The sequence below is a fragment of the Lolium perenne genome, chromosome 5 (genome assembly GCF_019359855.2).
Source record: "Lolium perenne isolate Kyuss_39 chromosome 5, Kyuss_2.0, whole genome shotgun sequence".
NCBI classification, from domain to species: Eukaryota; Viridiplantae; Streptophyta; class Magnoliopsida; order Poales; family Poaceae; genus Lolium; species Lolium perenne.
Genome location: NC_067248.2, coordinates 210,971,166 through 210,985,271, shown reverse-complemented (window position 1 = coordinate 210,985,271; position 14,106 = coordinate 210,971,166).

The following is a 14,106-nucleotide window of genomic DNA, read 5'->3' as shown; positions in this document are numbered from 1 at the left end:
CTTGCACCGTAGCTGATTGTTGCACCTCCTCGTCTTGCCCCGTAGCTGGTTGCTGCACCACCTCATCTTCCTCCTCAACACCTTGCTCTCTTGCCACATTTGCCTTGTACTTGCCACAATTTCTCTTTTTGTGGTTTCGATCTCTGCAATACCCACAGTGCATTTTCACGCCATGCTTGCTCAATTTTGTTCCATCTGCTAGTTCTTCTGGATTTTTCTTTCTACTCCTCTTCGGCCTTCCAACTTTTGGTTCTCTGCAAGGTAAACCAGTTAGTTTCCATCTTCTACAAGTACATGACCTCATGTTCAGCTCAACAATGTAAGTTCTCTGATTTGACGTGACCTCAAATACACCCATGCCTTGGACGGGAGCAGGTATTGTTGTACAGTTAGCAACATAGTATGTATTTTTCCTAACTTTCTGCCTAATCTTCGTGCATAGAGTACCAACCCATTTCTCCGTAGCTTCCCTTAACTTCTCATAGAATCTGTTCATAATAATGCACCTGATCTGTTCCCACATTGACAAGACACAAAGCTCCCTAGCATCTAGAATCATCCTAATTGGAAAAATAATTATTTATCATTAGTTACTTGTGTATAGATAAATTGTTAAAATTCAGAAATTGCATTAGAAATAGAGAAATTGTAATCTCTTACTTGTTCCACACTTCACATGCATTGTTCAATAGCAGATCACACTTGCTAAAATCACTGAAAAATGCCCTGCATCAAGTATTCTGAGGGAGCTGCTCCAAAAAATGCATGTGCGGTTGGGCAATCAATTTTTAGCTTCTCCATGTTACTGTCCCACTGAGGTACAGTTGTTGAGCTAGAACACCTGCACAAATGGTTTTTCAACGTTTCTCCAGTCCACCCATGCTGGTTCAAATTGCTCCATAAATGTCGCACACAAAATCTGTGCTCCTAGTCAACCCACACTTCCATGACAACTTTAATTAGCCCCTTCTGCTTATCACTCATGATTGTGAAAGGTGATGTGTTGATAATACTGAGATCATCTTTTAGAGTGGTAAGGAACCACTTCTAGCTATACTGCTGACATAGGCATCCCCAATGGGCCTGCCGAAGATGGTACCCGGGGTTTACTGAAGGCCCACGACCTGAAGTTTATGAAGCCCGGAAGCCCAATTGAAGAGATAGCTTGTAAATATAGAGTTGTATTAGGAATAATGACTTGTAACTATTACGGGACGAACTCAAAGAGTCTCCCGGACTTTGTAACTTGTGCATCACGAAACTCTCAGCTCCGCCTCCTATATAAGGGGGAGTCGAGGGAGAGAGAAGGGGTCGATTTCATTGTCAACATAACCCTAGTTTTCTAGTAGTCGAGCACTTTTCCGGCTGAACCTTCGAGATCTACTTGCCATCTACTTCCAACTAAACCCTAGTCTACAAACCGTAGGCATTGACAAGTTAATACCTTGTCAATTGGCGCCGTCTGTGGGAATTAGAGGCGACAAGGAGCTGATCTCGATGGCACGTTCAAGATCATCGACTTCTTCGGTGGCAAGCAACACGATGGACAGAAGTAAACAGATCGAAACTGATCTAGTCGATTTTGTTCCTCACCCGCCCTCCCGTTTGGATGCATATGCGTATCTGGAGGAGCCTATGGAGATGACGTTCGGAAGGTTCCACTTCCGCGTCGGAAAAGAAGGATCGCATCGTCTCGAGGTTCCGATTTCGTCGGGATCGTCGGCGGTCGGTTTCGATTTTTCGGACTCATCGTCATCGTTCGAGACAGGCAATGACGAGATTTCGCCGCCACGCTTCGTCAAAACTTCGACAAGCGAAAAGCTCGCCAAGATCTTCGGCAACATGTCCTTCGAGTCGTCTCCGGACTCCAATATAAGCAGCGACTCAGACAACGTTGATAGCTTCAGCTTCATCGACAAATCCACTTCCGTTGGAGAGGTCTTCGCCGATCTATACGACGGTGTCACCAATCCCGATAAAGGTCAAAGTTCAAAATATCATCAAATATATGCAATTGGAGATACAAGTCGACCACAGCAGGAAACATCAGAGGATTTCGATAACGCGAGAAATCCGTACGTCGATCCCGCTGATCTTACGCGAGGCTTGGGAACCAAATATGTCGGACCTGGAACACGACAGATGCTGCAATTTCCGCAGGCAGTTTGGGACAGAGTTGCAAGAGCTATTGGCGGCACATAACCAATGACTGTAACCGCCACAACTGAAGAGTTAGAAGCGTATCAATATAGACTCACCCGTGCTAGCCGAGAGCTTGACATAAAGTTGAGTTGGATAGGAGGCAAGCTGCGGCTTCCGAATCAAGCAGGTGAAGAGCTGAGTTAAGTCGACAATCAGGTACTTCGGGAGGAGATAGTCACAGAGCAGCTCGAAACAGGGCAAGGTCTCAGTTGCAGCATATACCTGAGGCTGAGAGGGAGAACCTAGTTCAAAACCTCGACATGTCCTCTATGTCGATAGATACGAGGGGGAATATTATTCCAAAGACACCAGAAGCTGGATATATGGCGACACAAGCTTTCATCCTGGCATCCAGGCCACCTCCCGGAGATCCAAGAGAAGCACTGTATAACATGGCCATGGCAGGAGTTGGAGCCATGGGAACAGCGTTCGCAAGTACGCCTCCCGAAGGATCTGCAAGGCAAAATAGTCCACGACCTACCGTAATGGTGCAAGACCCTGCGAGAACGAGTGGGGCAAGAGATACATCGACACAAGCAAGGGTTGACAGAGTGCGGCATGAAAGAAGGGAACATCGGCACTCACCAGAGGTTGACGAAGAGGATATGTGCGGGCTCCCATGCTTTACGAAACGAGTCCGTAAAACCCGAGTTCCATCAGGGTTTAAGCTACCCGATAATTACAAAAAAATTCGATGGCATGCAAGATCCCGAGGACTGGTTAATCGATTACCTGGAGATGGAGAAATTAATGGGTGGAACTAGAGCAACGGCCATGCAAAGCATCCAAGTACACTTGAGCGGAGCTGCACGATCATGGATAAAGAAACTGTCCCCTGGTTCTATTGACAGTTGGGAAAGTTTTGAGTATATATTTGTGAAGAACTTCCAATCCACGTGCAAGAAACCCGCATCGTTGGAGCAGCTGAGGGCGTGTAGACAAAAATATGACGAACCAATGAGTATGTATATCCAGAGGTGGAGCAATAGATGCATTTGTTGCTGGAATCCGAAGAAGGGACTTTGTTGAGGACTTGGGAAGAACCAACCTGAAAACAATAGCAGCACTCATGGAAATAGCGAATCGCTGGGCGGATGGAGAAGATGCTGTCCATAATAAACGGCACAGGTCGCCTGAGGATGAGAGCAACCGAAACTTTCAAAATAGACGACGATTCTCTCGACAGTTCTCAGATTATGATGCACCCGGCCAAATATCGGTTGGCTTTCGAGGAAACAGTGGGGGAAACAATCGAGATGATTATCAAAAAAGTGGTGAACAACGAAGCGATTCCAAGGACGGTTCCCGTCCCAATAGGCAAAATAATGGACCAAGGTTTCAGAGGTCGTATGTATCACCCGAGGATCTCTTAAACGGACCATGCCAAATGCACTTTTACCTCGACAACAATGGAAAGAGGCTGACGTGGGCATTACCCTTCGGGTAACCGACATTGCCCTATCCTGTGCGGTTCAGCTGGAGGCCCATGAAGATACCCGATGGCAAGGTGGGTCACTAGGGTGGCGCAGGAGAAGATCCCTTGAAGAGCAAGGAAAGAGGGAGGCCGAACAAGGAAAGTTTATAGCTAGGCCTTTTGTAAACCTAGTCGTACCCGGTTAGATCTCTTGAGACCTGGCCTCCTATATAAAGGCCAGGAGAGGGGCTGCCGAGGGACGGAATCCATCATAGCAACTTTAGCTACCAGAAGTCTAGAGCTAGGTCACCGTAGCACTTAGCCTCTCGACGAGATCGCAGCCGAAACCTTCGGTACCCCATTGTAACTCAATATTCTCATAATTAAGATCAGACAGGCAGGACGTAAACGTTTTACCTCATCGAGGGCCCCGAACCTGGGTAAATCACTCTCCCCGCTTGTCTGTTAACCGATATCTCGTGTCAGCCTACAGGATTCCATCAACCCTAAGCCCCAATCGGAGGGCATTGCCGAGGAGTACCCTCGACAATTGGCGTCGTCAGTGGGAACCCTGTCGGCACAAGATCCGTCATCGGCAGATCCAGTCATGTCGTCGGCAGCTTCGTCGACACCACCATCGTCATCATCGCCAAGTCTAGGAAGCCCGATTCGATTCGGCTCCTATGAGTTCACCCCGCACAGCGACTCTTCTCGCTCGACTTTCTCAGATCTACAAGGAAACATGGAGATGACGTTCGGCAGCGTCCACTACAACGTCAACGTGGAAGGAGTCCTTCGATTGCTAGAACCATACGCCCCCAGATCAGCGAGGAAATCACCACCACCGGCCGCAGGGCTAAGCACGTCATCATCAGTCGATCTTTCGGCTGGCCTGATGGACTCGACGAACTCGCCTTCGCCACCAACCCCTCGGTCGACGTCTTCAATGTCGGTTGGATCCGATAATCCAGTATCTTCAGAGATGACCTCTTTCTACTGCTTGAACTGCGACACCAGGCACGGGCTGGGATCGAGTGACACACCGTTCATCTGCAGCGCCCAGTATTCATCGGGAGAGGACAGTGTCGACAGAGTCGTCAAGGAGGTCACTTGGAAAGCGGCGCACCACCAAGTTTATGCCGCCAATAACACAGGAAACACAAGAAATAGGGGAGATGGAGATCACACCCCCAGCTCCAGCAGACGGATAAGTTTTGAAAACAGCGCCAGTAACTACAACAGCGATTACACCATCGCAGAGGAAGAGTGGGCAGCAGCCAGGGCAGCCGTGCTTAACAACACATCGCTCCCCGCAGGAACCTCGGTTGGAACCCTCAACGCCTATCGCTCTATATTGGAGAAGAACCGGGAGTGCCTATCAAAAGAGCAAGCCACCCTCGAGAGACGCCTATCCGTTGCGGACCAATCTAGCGAGCGACGAAGGGGCTCGCGAGGAAGCGCCTCCCGAAGCAGTCAAGGCGTAGGCAAGCATCGATCGAGGTTATCCAGGCTTTCGGAAGATGACGCCAAAGAAATCACGTCGAACCTAACCAAGTCATTCATGACCACGGACACCGCGGGCATGCTACAGCCAAAAACCGTCGAGGGAGCAACTGCCAATCTCGCAGCATACCTCGTCAATCAGCGACCTGAAGGTTCTATGGCTCAAGCCCACCGGGGTGCTTTAGAAAGTCTTGCAATATTAGGAGACAACTTGGTCCCGCGGAAGGAAAAGACCACGTTACAGGCCAGTGGCTCAAAGCATCGTTCGAGGGACGCTCGAGATGAAATCACCCAGAGTAGAATCGATAAAGTAAGACGACGCCGCGCCGCTAGGGAGGAATATGACAGTGACACCTCGGATGAAAGCCAAGAGAACGACAGCGAGCTAAGGGGGGGCGATTGCTTAAGCTACAAGATCCGTGAGGCAATGCCACCCAAAAAGTTCAAGCCCACCCCCACTGACGCCGGCAAGTACAATGGACAATAGGAGCCGAGGTCTTGGATAGACGATTACTTACAGACTGTGATCCTACACAAGGGAAATCAGATAGCAGCAATGCAGTGCTTGCAGCTTTACCTGAAGGATTCGGCACGAGCTTGGCTGAGAGGCCTGCCGAAAGGTTCCATCAAATCATGGGATGACCTAGTGGACGCTTTCGTTGCAAATTTCCAAGCAACATACAAAAGGCCCGTCGGGATTGAGGAATTACGGCATTGTCAACAGAAGCAGAAGGAGTCGATTTGCGCATACATCGGGAGATTCACCAAGCTCCTAAACGCTACCGAAGATGTTTCTGTCGACAGAGCAATCGATGCCTTCAACGATGGCATCCGACGTGAAACCTACATAGAGGAACTCGGGCGCAAGAAGCCGAAAACTATAACCAAGTTAATGGAAATCGCCAACTGCTGGGCTGATGGCGAGGACAACGTACGAAGGCCACGACAGCGCAGTGACGACGAAGACGATGATCAGCCGAAGCACGACTCGGGTGGACGAAGGGATCGCTGTAAGAAAAGAAAAGACCGCAGTTACGACAACAGTAACCTGGTAGCTGCGGGATACTCCGATCGACAGGACGATCGGTACGACGACAGATGAGACGATCGACAGGACGGCAACTGGAACAACTCTGGAAATCGCGGCAATTATAAACCACGACCACAGAGGACTCCCGAGCTACCTTTTGCTGAACAGATAAACGCTCTCTGCTACCTGCATTCGTACGTTGACTCTAAAGACAACAAGACGAAGTCAAGTCATCTGCTCAGAGATTGCCGACAGTTCATCGAAATGCAGAAGCTCATCCAGCAGCAACAACAGCCAACACCACCACCTCCTCCACCTCAGCACCAGGTCCAGCAGGCTCAGCCCCACAACCCCAACGAATCGTTTCCACCACCACGTGGGCAGATGAGCATGATCCATAGGACAGGTGTTTCGAGAAGGGAAATGAAGAAGCTCACCCGAGAAATTAATCTGGCAGAAAGCATCATGGCCAACATCCCCGAGTATGTCGAGTGGTCATCTCAGAGCATTACGTTTAGCAGAGCAGATCACCCGATGACAATCCCAAAACCAGGACACGCTGCCTTAGTAGTTGAGGCGAAAATTGGAGGGTTCAAGATGAGCAAAGTCTTCATGGATGGCGGAAGTGGACTAAACCTGATATTCGTCGACACAATCAGAAGTATGGGGATCACTATGAGGATGCTAGAAGAGACAGACACCTGTTTCCATGGGATTCTCCCCACTTCACCGGCGTACTTGTAATATCCCAGGTTTAGAGGCTATAAAATGAGAGAACACCAAAGTGTGCATTGCATTCATGCATAGAAAATCTGGGGAATTTTCGCGCTTTCAAATAAAACTTACCACAGTAACTGAAGTTTCACTTGACTTGCTGGAATTGAAGTAGATCATCAAGTCAAACGCTATAAACTTCACTGTGACTTTTGCTAAAACCTTGTTTTGGGTAGAGATGATTTGATCTATGGGCTAGATCAAATAGAAGTAGATTCACAATAAACAACACCTTAAGTAAGGATCAATTACAAGATCTTATAAAGGATCTCAACATGCCATTTCTAACAACAACACATGAATAATTATTCAATCCTAAATCAAAGAACACAATTAATTAAGACACTATTATATACTTATCTTCCATGTCTTTACTAAATAAATGTTCCTACCATGAGTCACATGGTATATCTTTTCAACTACAATACTTGAATCCATGTCAAGAACATTCATATTCATTCTTCATTAAACCTTGACCATTCCAATCTTATTTCCCAACTCATTCCATTAAACCTTAGAGAAAGGAGAGAATCATTAATGTGCTTATATTATCCATTGAATAGAACCTAGATTACTATTTAAACCTTGTCCAAGTGAGGTACTTGTTGATATTAACCAATGATACAAGAAATATAAGTCAAGTATCAAACCCTACTTGACCTAGTTCACAATTGATGGTAAGTAAGAACCTAATCTTATAGTGATTATAGAGAGGCAAGTGTTGTGATCATTACAACTTGGTAATGATCATAAACCCTAGAGAAAACCCTACCTATCTCAGAGAGCTTAAGCTACATAGGTATACTCAAGTATATGGACCAATACTTGATCTTGGAGAGAGAACCATAATTAACCAATGAATTGTTATGAGACTAGTACTTTGATCATTACAAATTGGGTGATGATCATAAACCCTAAGAATTTAAGTGAATGTGTTGAGAGAAGTATTAAAGAAGAGAGATTAGTGAGGAATAAGTGGATCATGTCTAATGCATGATATTACCTTATAAATTGAGATGATAAGTTAAACCTATACATGTGATCATATATCTCATTCTTCTCATGAAATAATAAGTGAATCAATAGTAGTTAATCCAGACCCATACTCATGCCTTGTATAGAGTAGTAATGATATGGTATTTAAATCTTGCCTATCCAAACACTTGAGACAAACCTAGTATTGTCTTGATACAATAATTCTACCTAAGTAAGGAGGAATAACTCTAATCAATTATATAAAACCCTAGGCTATATTTGAATTTCAATCCAAGCATTACTTTGGATCATAAGTATAACCCTGCCATACCTCATGCCTATTTAATATTTCAAAATAGTGAAGTATTCCTAAGACCATAAACCTTTTCACCTAGGAATCACTTCACATAAAATATTAAACCATACATTTCCATCCTAGTAGACCAAATGAAGTAGTGTTCTATAAAATTAAACCATCCTTAGCAAATGCATTGCTAATTATAAATATAGTATTCATGTTATGAAATGCATGACTTATAAGAATCACATGGTGTACCTAGGAACTTTAAATCAATGTGTTAAGTAAAACATATTCACAACCAAACTAGATCCCAAAATTTAGAAATAAGTTGGCACATGAAATCATGAACCAATCCCATTCTCAACACCATTTAATTTAAACTCTAGCCATAATCTAAAATGCATGGGAACAATCAATATTGTTAAGTACTAGCTCAACCTAATCATGTGTTCATTATGCACAGGTTATAAATTTTCAAACCACTTAAATAGATTTGGCTCTCAAATGAAAAAGGAATTGAGATAAAGATCTAAACCTATTTCTATGTTAATTAAACTTCACAACATACCAATCCAATCAAAAAAATTCAATCTATTATATACTAAAAGCAACAAACGGGAGTTTAAAATAGAGACTCAAGGTTAATCCACATCATTAGCATTATTTTAGCCCATAGATCTGTAATTTAATGGTTAAGATTTAACAATATTACGTAACATGTCCGAGCGTATATTTTGTGAACACACCTGATCTATCACGTTGTACATGCACCGCCCTGATACACAATTTTCCATTTGATACCCAACGGTCTGAGCACGCAAAAAATAAAGTATGGTTCAAAGTTAAGGAAACAGAGTCCACGCCTCCACGGGAAAAAAGGAAACAGAGTCCATTATTGGTACGTTATAAGAAAGAAGGAAAATAGAGGGACGTGCTTTGCATGCGCCCCTCACTTGCTCCAATTCGTGGGCCTGCACCAATCAACAGTTCATCCTTTTTCTGGCCCTACTTTTTTTTATTTCTCGACAAATAATAAATCGTGGCAAAATAGTTTGGGAACACCGGGAGATAAAAGACAGAAGGAGGGACGATCGAGGGAGCGACAAATGCCAGCCAATTAGTAATAGGTCGACGCACCGACATCTAGGAATAATCGGAGGACGTTAGCAACATCGGTTACCGTTAGTAGCGCCAGATAGGAGCAGCGCCGAACGGTCCAGGACTATAGCCGCTCCAGGTAGCCGTTACCTAGCGTGAGCGCTGCCGCCTCACCCTAGGATTCCATGATCGCTGACGTCCCAAGATTTATGAGGTGAGTAGCACAAAGCTCGTGCCGAACAACGTGTATGGCTGCCTACGCCCCATCGGCTTAGAGACCGACAACCCAGTTTGCCATCCCCGTGGCGAGTGCAAGAAGCCAAATCGACACTGCCAAGACTTTCGCTGACCGCATTGCGAAATTAGCCTGACAGGTAGGCAGGGAAATTGGATCCATCTACCACCGCCACGCAATAGTGTGAGGCCGTGTTCTGGGATGCGCCGGTAACAGAAGCACACATAGTCTTAGTTAAACCTCATATCCATACCAACGATGCAAGTTGTCAAAGCTAGCAATGAGAGCTCGAGAGAAGAAAAAAATACGAGCATGGAATCATGGATAGAGTTTTCTCTTCGGGGCCTCTTTGTGTCTCCTTCTTGGATACTTCAAGATAATCCTATCAGGATTTTAAAGCTACCAATCTAGCCGCGACACCAACTGGTAGCTCGAAGAAGCATACAAGGTTGTGGCTTATCTTTTTGGGAGGTTTTGGGCTAACGGCGGATACTGCCACACAACTAAAGTTCCACGGATCACTATGATCCAGCCTGCCGACATCCATGCGGTGGAGAGCGGCAGCAGCAGACTTGAGACATGGTCGTCGCTGGATAGAGCGTGCTGCACAAGACTCGGTCTAAGAAATTCTTGGGCGGTAAGATGGCGTGTCCAGTGGTTGAAGCTGAAGGTTGTTGCTAGGCGCATGTAGCCTAGATGATCTCATAGGTAAGATTTTTGATTTAAAATACCTAAACCGAAGTTTAGGTATGATCGTGGTTCATGGAGCTGTAGCTTCGGCGGCGAGGTACTACTGGTGTGGTGATTCATTAGGTAAAGTAACATATACTACATATGTGCGTACTCCTACGTTATTCATTTAGTATAAGCATGGCAATATGAATATTCAAGCCACGACCATGCTGATCTGCAAATTCTATATGAATATTCATGTGTACTATTTTTTAATACAAACTGGAGGGAGTGAATAAGGCATGAGGCTGCACTTTCTACATTGTACGGGTGAATGCTAACCTAAATTTTGTTACTTGTCAAATCAATGGGAAAAGTTCAGATTGGCGTTTAATTTTCAGGAGTGCAAGTAGTATAATTAAAGACTACAGAAAAGAAGAAAACAAACGAGGATTTGAGATAAGTTTTTATTATTCTAACATCGGTTACATTATTTAAAATCCATACAACTAAAGTGGAGCACGTTCTGGCCAAATACCAAACCTCGAAGTACAACATATTCCATATATTTTAAAATCGATGGATTAGAAAAATTAATAGATTACATGTTACTAGAAATTCAATTCAGAATAACCGTTCACTATAAACATATTAAACACGCGTGTGTGTGTGCCATTTTGATACAAATTAGGGAGGACACCGTTGTACATACTTATTAAGAGACCTTAAAGTGGGAAGAACACATATCTACAAACATAGAACATTGAAGATCAAACTAGAAATAAAATTCCCTTTTGATATGGTAGTGAAGGAAGTAGATGCTAAATATATGATATTTTAAAATATTACTTTAAAATTTATAATAGAGATACATTTGAGAGAAGAGTAAAATAAGGTAAAGAATTTTATCACATAAGAAAACCGTTAATATATGCAAAACGATGACAATGATTGGATTTATAAGTTAAATATAATTTCGTGCAGATGACAATGGCCTACTTAACCAATTCAAATAGAGCAAGTACTAATAGATTAGAGCCCAATAAAACTTAAAGATTTTTTTTAAAATTTTAGAGGTTTAAACTCTTGGGGTTTGAAGATGGAAAGATATTTGAGAATCTATGATAGATCATAACGTTTAGAATCTGGTCAAGATGCAGGAATATTTGAGACGTGTCATATAAAATAATTAAATTCCTAAAAATTCATTGAGATTGTACTTTGACATATCAATAATTAAGAAACAAATTAAATGTGTATGCATGTTTTCTTACGATACTCTAAGATAGAACTATTAGCTTCCAACCTCACGACATATATTTCTATGAAATTATAAATTTATATTTCAAATAATTTCAAGAGAAGTAAAGTGATGCCCTCGCACTTGCGAGGGCCACTATGCTAGTGTTTATTTAAACAACAAAATGATACGGTAAGCATTATTATCAATTTATGTTGATATTCAAATAGTTTAGAACCTGCAAAACAAAACAGAATTCAAATTTGAATTCAAAACAGAAAAATAAAACAGAAATAGAAAAGAGAGAGAGAGGAGCTTACCTGCCGGGCCATAGCAAAGCCAACACAGCAACCTCCACTTACCGTTTCGCTGCTGGCAGAAAACAAAAGGGGGTCGTCGTCTTCCTCCCCGGCATCGACAACGCGATGGAGCAGCGCCGGCCACATACCTCGCCGTGGATAGGGATCACCCGGGCGCCGCAGAAGGTTCTAGAACTCTACCCTATATCTCTCACGTCCGAGCCTATCCGAAGACATCAAGATTCGTGCCGTCGCCAGTACATCTCCACCCCTGCCGCCGGCGAGATGACGCTTCTGACCACCTCGAGCTCTATAAATAGTCTTGGAGCACTGCAATGGAACCCTGATCCATCTCCATCCATCCATTTCCCCTCGGACCCTCTCTATCTCCCGATTTCATCTGCGTCAGTTCGCCGGTGTCGATGAAGAACACGACGGTACAGGTCACCTCAGCCTCCGGCGCATGGTCGAGGAGGTGCGCCTTGGCGTGTAGATCATTTGGGAGGAGCCCAGCATCAAGGGGAGGTCGAGGCATCGCGAATTTCTTCGACTCCTTCCGCAGCAGACCGCCGGTAATGGCGAATTCCTCACCGTCTCCGTTGACAATCGCCGGAGCCGACCACACCATAAGCACCAGGGTGATCAGACGCATCGAGAAACCTCTTATTTGCCTCATTTGGTTAGCGGTAGCCCGAGTTAGCTATCTCACCGGAGATCACCGCCGCAGAACTCATCGCCGGCGACGCTCCAGTGATTCCCCGCGGAAACGACCACCACCAGTACCTTCACCTTGTTGTGCTCATTCAGATGCACTTCACCGCGCATCCAAGGGAGCCGTGTGGAGGATCGATTCCATCGTTCCCTTCCGCAGCAGTTCGTCGGGAGATCGCCAATCGCCGTCGTCTCCGTCGACCATCGTCGGAGCCGACCACGCCATCATGTCAGGGTGAGCATACGCCTCCGTAGAGCTAGATCTCGCATCCTAGAACCTCTTGTAGCCTCCGATTCGAATCTCGCCGGAGTAGCACCACCGCGGGACATGGTCGCCGGCGTAGCTCCGGTGATCCCCTTACGAAACCAACACCACCATCAGCTTCAGCGAGTCAAGGAGAGTCAGAAAACCCTAGTCGCGCGTCCTGGGAGGCCCTGTAGCATAGCGCCGCCGTGAATTGGTCGCCGGCGTTTAGCCGCCGGCAACGCCAACGTGTCGTGTGGGGTCACTGGTCAATGTTGACTGGTCTTTGCCATCGTGGCAACTGACCTAGTCAACGACCCCACTCGTCAGTCGCAGTGGGTATAAATGAACCGGTATCTTTAGTGTTTTCTGTTAATTTTTAAATTCCAGTAAATATCTGAAACTTTGCCAAAATTTATAAAATCCATTACAACTCAGAAAAATATAAATAATATATCAAAATGCTCACAAAAATAAACTCTATTCAAATAAAATATAAAACAAAAATATGTGACAAAATAAAAATCCACTTATTTTTAACCTTATTAATTATGCCATTTCAATTATTTAAAATACAATTTGAACTCAATAATTAGTGAAGTTTCAAAATTAAATTTTAACTATTCAGTACTAATTAAAATGTTAAGATTAATTTTCTTTATCATATTCTCATCAATTAAAATATTAGTGGTAATTCATAAACCCTAATTTGCAAATTACCATTTACCATTCTCTTTAAATAAAATAAAGCAAGAAAATACCAACCACTAATATTATTTTGATAACTAAAATTTTGTAACTTAAACATTCTTTAATTAACAAGTCATTATTTGAAAACCTAATCATAATTTAGAAACCCTAGTTTTATTATAAGTTAGAATCTGGATCCCATTATTTTATGTGATTATTTGAAAATGCTTTAACTCTAAAACCCTAAAGATTTAACCCATGTGATCATGTGAAATTTCCCTTACATAGAGAACCATAATATATGACCAATGAATGCATGCTTATGATCCACTAGCATAAAACCAAGTCACATGAGATTATCATTTCATGTTCCTATTCTTAATTAAAACCTATATAATCCACTAATGTCACATAGGTATAAACCCTAGCTTGTTAATTAGAGTAGTGCCATTGATCACCACTCCTATATACCACACCATTAGAATCAACCTCAATTATACAACCAGTAGAACCATAATGATGAACCCTAGCACCAACCTTGTGTAGTAATACACATCACATACTCCTATTCCACTACACCCTACTTAGGAAATGATAAACCACTTAGCTGGGCAACCATTAGAGATTACTTAGTTAAGTAGTTGTGAAGTCATAGTAAACCCTAACTCATAGCAACACCTTGACCATCATTCTTTGATATGATACCCATAATCAACCT